This window comes from Fringilla coelebs (genome assembly GCF_963513975.1).
Source record: "Fringilla coelebs genome assembly, chromosome: 2".
Classification (NCBI taxonomy): domain Eukaryota; kingdom Metazoa; phylum Chordata; class Aves; order Passeriformes; family Fringillidae; genus Fringilla; species Fringilla coelebs.
This window is the reverse complement of record NC_140029.1, coordinates 89,779,762-89,785,522: the sequence shown is the minus strand read 5'-3', so window position 1 is coordinate 89,785,522 and position 5,761 is coordinate 89,779,762.

Here is a 5,761-nt window from a genome sequence, read left to right as displayed (position 1 = left end):
GCTGCCAGCGCCTGGGATGGTCCCAGCCCGCGCTGGCTCGAGCTTTTCCTGGCACGCTGCTAAACGTGTTTGTCCTGCTGAGCCAACAGAAAGGACTTCCCGCCAGCTGGCCTTGTGCCAGAATGGGCAAACCGGACCATCCCATTCCCTGCCGGGAACAGGAGGGCAAGGCCGGCCGTGGAGGGCAGCAGGGTAACCCTGTCCCGGCAGCTCCGTGTAACCTCCCCCGAACACCAATTGTCCTTGCGCTTGTAACCGTGCGCACTTGACCCCAGCGGGGGCTGCAGCGCATCCTCCTTCCAGTCTCCGAGATCTCCCTTTCACAGCCTCAGCCCACCCAAGTTCCGTCTGGCAGTCTCCCGCTGCCTCCCGTGCGCTGGCGCTGCCGCGGGAGGAGCAGCAGGCGCTGGGTGCCCCGCGCCGCGGGCACGGCCCGGCTGCTCCTCCGGAAGGCGGCTCGGAGCCGCTCCAGCACACCGCTGAGCCCGGCCGGCTGCGCGGCCACACAGCGGGCTGCAGACACCCCGCCAAATCACCGAGCCGCGCCGCCGCTGCTGCTCGGCTCCGCTTCGGACACTCGAGGATAAGATAGGCTTCGTTCCGCTACTCGTAGCAGGGTTAACTCTGGCGCCGGGCCCACCTCCAGGTCAGGCTGGGTTACCCTCCTCACCTGTGGAGCTGCGCGCCGCGCCTTTGGCTAAGCTGTTTCCAGTGCTCTGACTTGACAGAAACCTCCTTTTTTAATTGTTGCGTGAGTTTTCTGCCAGCTTGGCATGCTGGAACAGCTTTTCCGAGCCAGCATGAGTAAGAGGGTGGGACCAGGCAGAGCACAAGCACAGCAGCCAGCGGTTAGATCGGCTCGGGCGATCGTGAAACCGCAGCATCCGGAGCAGCGGGCAGAGGGAAACCTGCCGGCGGCTCCGGCCACAGCCTGCCCGTCCACAGAACTTGCTGGGCTACTGGTCATCGCAGCCTGCACCAACGTCCCCCTGGGAGGAGTCAGGCTTAGCTCCGCGTTCTTCAGCAGGAGTCACATGAAGGCAATTGTTGATTTATTTAAATAAAAGGAGTTGGCAGCCTAATCAGTTTGGAAATTAATTTCCTTGTTAATTTGGGGGTTTTGACTTGCTCATGAATATTCACAAATGCTCATCTTGTTGTGGTTTGTTTTTTTTTTCCTCTCCTCTATGTAATTTATTTTTGTGATTGTCAGATCACCTCTGAAGGTGACATTTCTCTCCTCGTTCTGCAACGCAGCAAATGTATTCAATCTTATGCCTTGGAAGAGGAGTTCCATCCTGGCACTGACATCTCTTTTACTTCTCTCTTCTTTGCCAGGGCGTCCTTTATAGCCTCCTTCCTCCCTGCATGCTGCCTAGGAAGAAACCAGGAGTGAGTCTCCTCGAAATGGGCTGGCCTGGACTTGATAACCGGGAGTGCTTGTCAGAATGCCCTATACCTGGCAAGGGAAAGTGTCACCTGAGGATTGGAAAAAGTGGTTCATTTTTCTTAGGGTGCCGGGAGTTTTCTTCTCCCCCTCCCACCCCGCACTGCCGAGCACCCTTCAGCAGCACGTGAGGCAGCGTGACTAACATCTGCCACAGACACTTGATTTGTCTTATCTCCTTTCCTTCGGAGGAGGCAAAGTCAGAGAAACACGGGTGTGTGTCTCTGGAGAGTACAGCTGATCTCTTTACCTTCTTTCCCAGCTCTCTGTTCCCTTCCTTTACTTATGCTGGCATCTCTTGCTCCTTTCCACACAAGGGAAGAGCATCCTGGTTGCCACCACGAGTTTCTCCTGGTGAGACATGCCCATGTCCCACATGTGCGTGTGTTTTGGGCTTCTAGGATTTCATAACTCTGGCAGGCTGGGCTCAGCTGAGGAGCCTGGTGAATAAAAACCTGTGTAAAACCGCTGGTGCTGGGGGCAGGAGGAGCAGTGTGGGGTGAAGAGGTGCTCTCCTTGCGCTGTGCTCATGCACAGAGACAGGCTTGGCTGAGAGCTGGCCCCACAGCAAGTAACATGATGTGTAAAGTGGAGACCCCCAGGCCCAGGGCAGCCTCTAGACCAGCTCATTTCTTTAGAAAGGCCAGCTTTGGAGCAGCCTCCCTCTATCCATCTTGCCTGGAGCTGTGTGAGGAAGGCTGGCCAGGCTGCACCAGCCATGGGGCTCACCCAGCAGCACCGCCGCCCAGGCTGGGAGCTGGGCAGGGTGTGACAGAGAGGTTCACAATTCTGCAGCAAGGAAATAAGCCAGCAGCAATGCCAAATGACTGCAGGAGGTAACAGAGCCTGGAGCAGGCGGTAGGTGGAGGTTAGTGGGGCCTCCCTCCTGGGAGCAGAGTCATGTGAATAACACAGCCGGGTTCCCACCTCCTGCTGAGGGCACCAGCTCCTGACAAGCTCAGAAAAGAAAATGTGTGGAGAAAGCCAGCCGGTTACCACGACAATTGCTCTCTCACAACCTTTGTAACAACTTCTGCTGTGCAGCTTTGGCCCGGGAGGGTGGCAAACACACACCTCCACGCTGGCTGCCTGTTCCATCTCCCATCCTTGTTGCCTCCTCCACAATCACATCTGACTGTCACGTTCCCACCTCAGCACTTTCCTTCTTTATCTACTCTCCTGATTTCTCCAGTTCTCTCTTTTTTCACCACCCCAGCACAAAGCACACACCACTGGTCCTTCAGTTGTGATTACAGACCCTCCTCCCGTGGTGCCACTGTACTCTCTTGTGCTGGAACACCTTTTGTTTGCTGTCTGTGTGTAAACTGCACTGCTCACGGTGGCTGTCCCGGTAACATAGGTGGTATTCTGTGTCAGAGGATCCTGCTGGGCTGGCTCCTAGGGCTGGTAAACCTGGCCTAATGAGGCCTCGTGGCATCATTAAGCTGCCTCAAGTGGTACCTGAATTTGTTGGGGGTATTGACCAGTAGGCAGAGATGGACAGATAGACTTGGAAGGTGTGATGATAGTGACACACATTTTAAGGACGGCGGCTGCTTGTTCTCACCCAAATTTTTAGCTGATTGTAGGACAATATTTGGTTTATTCTGCAGCTGGTATTTTAATCTTGAGAGTACATTTCTCAGCAAGGCGTGTTGTCCTCACTCTTTTCAGGGAACTGACATCTCTTTGGCAATCGGCTGATTAAATCCCCTGGCAGCACACAGCAGAGAGCATTTCAGCACGTCATTCTTGGTCGGGCTTTTTTTTTTTTTTTTTTTTTTTTTTTTTTTTTTTTTTTTTTTTTGGTTGGGTTGTTTTGTTGTTTTTTTTTTTCTCCTGCTGCATGGAAATAGATTCCATTTTCCCCTGCTTGGTAACTTTTCTGCTTAGTGTTGTTTAAGCTTTTAGTAAGCTTTTAGAAATACACGGTAATGGAGAGTTATAGATGCGTGTTATCCTGCACATGCTTGGTCGCCTGAATCATTTCATTATAGTGGCATCTTGCTCTGTTAAGGGCAAGGAGCAGAAACCCCACACCTGGGATACACTCTGGAATTTGAAGCACGCACAGCAACAATGCAATCCTTTTTCAGTGAAAGAGGTAAATTTCTGTGGAACTGGGAGAAACTGGGAGGACTGGGAACTTGGAGGTGGGTCCCTGTTGGGCAGGAATGTAACAGCCTGTGATTGGATCAGCCTTGGCTCCAGGCTGAGTTCATTTGGCCGCTGTAGTGTAGTAAGGGCAGCTAGTTACTGAAATTTCTGGCCAATGTGCTATGAATACAAATCCCATAATTTCGAAGGCAGAAAAAGTATCACTCATTAGATGTGTCAGGACAGCAAGAGTGGCTGAGGACCTTCAGCTGAGGGCCAAAAATCACAGTTACATCAGAACTGAGAGGGTCTTTCTTGAGTGGGCACAGCCAAAGCACAGCACATGGGCACAGGCAAAGCCCTGTGGCAATAACCCTTGTTTTATTAGATCCCCACAAAAGTTATCAAGAAGCCTTTTAAACATAATTCATCAGTGAGCCCTTCAAGCAATGAAGGGCTGCATTAGCAAAGGTGTAGTCAGCAGATCAAGGGAAATTATTATTCCCATCCAGCTGAGCAGTGTGAGGCCCCACCTGGAAGATTACACCCCAGCTGCAGCATGGCCAGAAAAAGGTCCCCACGGTGGAGGGTAGAGCACACAATGCACAAGGAGAAGGCTGGGGGAGCTGGGTTTGTTAACCAGGGAAGAACGAGGGGGTGTCTAGTTGCTGTCTGCTCCTACCGAAAGGAACGCTGTAGAGAAGGGGAAGCCAGACTCTGAGAAGGCAGCAAACAAGGATCAAGAAACATGGGACAAATGTTGAAACAAAGAAATTTTAAACATGTGTAAGGTGTATAAGAAAAAATTTCTTCCCCTTGAGAGCAACTCAGTAGGGGAAGATGTGCCTTAAAAGACTGGGATAGCTCCATCCTTGGAGATGTTCAGAAGCTGTGTGAGCAAGGCCCTAAGCAAGCTGATCTAGCTTTGGAGTTATCCTGCTATAAGCAGGGAATTGGACTAGAGACTTCTACAAATCCCTTCCTACCTGACTTTTTGTGTGGGTCAGTGTTTTTATGCTGCTGATCTGCCATGAGCCAATGTTCAGTGTCTTCGCAACGCTGGGAGCCAGAAGGTCAGTGTGCTTGTTTGGCCCCGTGGAAATGCATCTGTGCTGACAGCAGCATTAGCATCTGTAAAGCCTTTCTGCACGAATGTCTCTTCTCCAGCTGGCTCACCACCTTCTCTAGCACAACTTGTCCCATTTTATACTACAGATGAATCTCCTAACAGCAAGATCTGGTTGGTTTGGGGGGTGACCCCTTCAGCTGTGACATCCATGTTTCTCTGAACAGCCGCAATCACTGAAATGTCATTTAAAACTATATTGCGGCATGTAAGAGTTCCCTCCCTACACAAAACCCTCACCCCTTCAGAACCAGAGAGGCTTTAATAACTGCTTTAAATGTTTGGTTTAGGTGTCTGCATGTTGCTTTGCAGTCAGAGAATCTGTGATGAGTTTCAGGGGATTTCTGATCCCTTTCAGAAGTTAAACAGTCACTTCTCAGCCCCCCTCTTTTTGAGAAACATGCCTCTGTGATATCCTAAACTGTGGCTTTCAGCTCACCAGGAGAGCAGAGGGTGTGTCTGAGGTCCCACCCTCAGAGGGTGGGTGCTCGGCTGATGCACTCCTCACACCACCTTCAGTGCTCACCACAGTGCTGCTAAAACACCTCTGGGTCTTTAGAGCTGCCTCCAGTCATTTCTCAATAAGAAGGATGATGCTGAAAAAGGTGGGAGAAGAGGATAGAAGAAAGGGTGGAGAACAGTAACTTGATGAATTAAAGCAAAAGCAAACCTCGAGAAGCTCTGTAAAAGCAAGACTTGAGCTCACCACCTTACCTTGATATTTGTGGGTTTGTTTGTATTTCAAAGCTGTCTGAGGAAGCAGCAGTTTTGGGAGCAAAGATTTGCAGCATATCCATCAACTTCAGAGTAAGCATGTCAGGCCTGAGAAAAAGGAGCTATATTTCAGGAAGAGAGAAAACAAAGTACTCTGGGCAGCTGCAAACCCATTAGTCTAGTCTCAACAGAGTATAAGGTTAAGAACAAATTACAGAAGGAAAACAGAATTAAAGCTACAGCAGTAAGTGGAAAATGGAATCAAATACAAAATGGGTTTATCAACAAAAGCACAGTGTGCCCTTAACTTGATCCTTTTCTTTACCTCCTTTCCCTTACCTGGGTGAAAAAAGAAATTGGTAAATCTAATCTAGTTG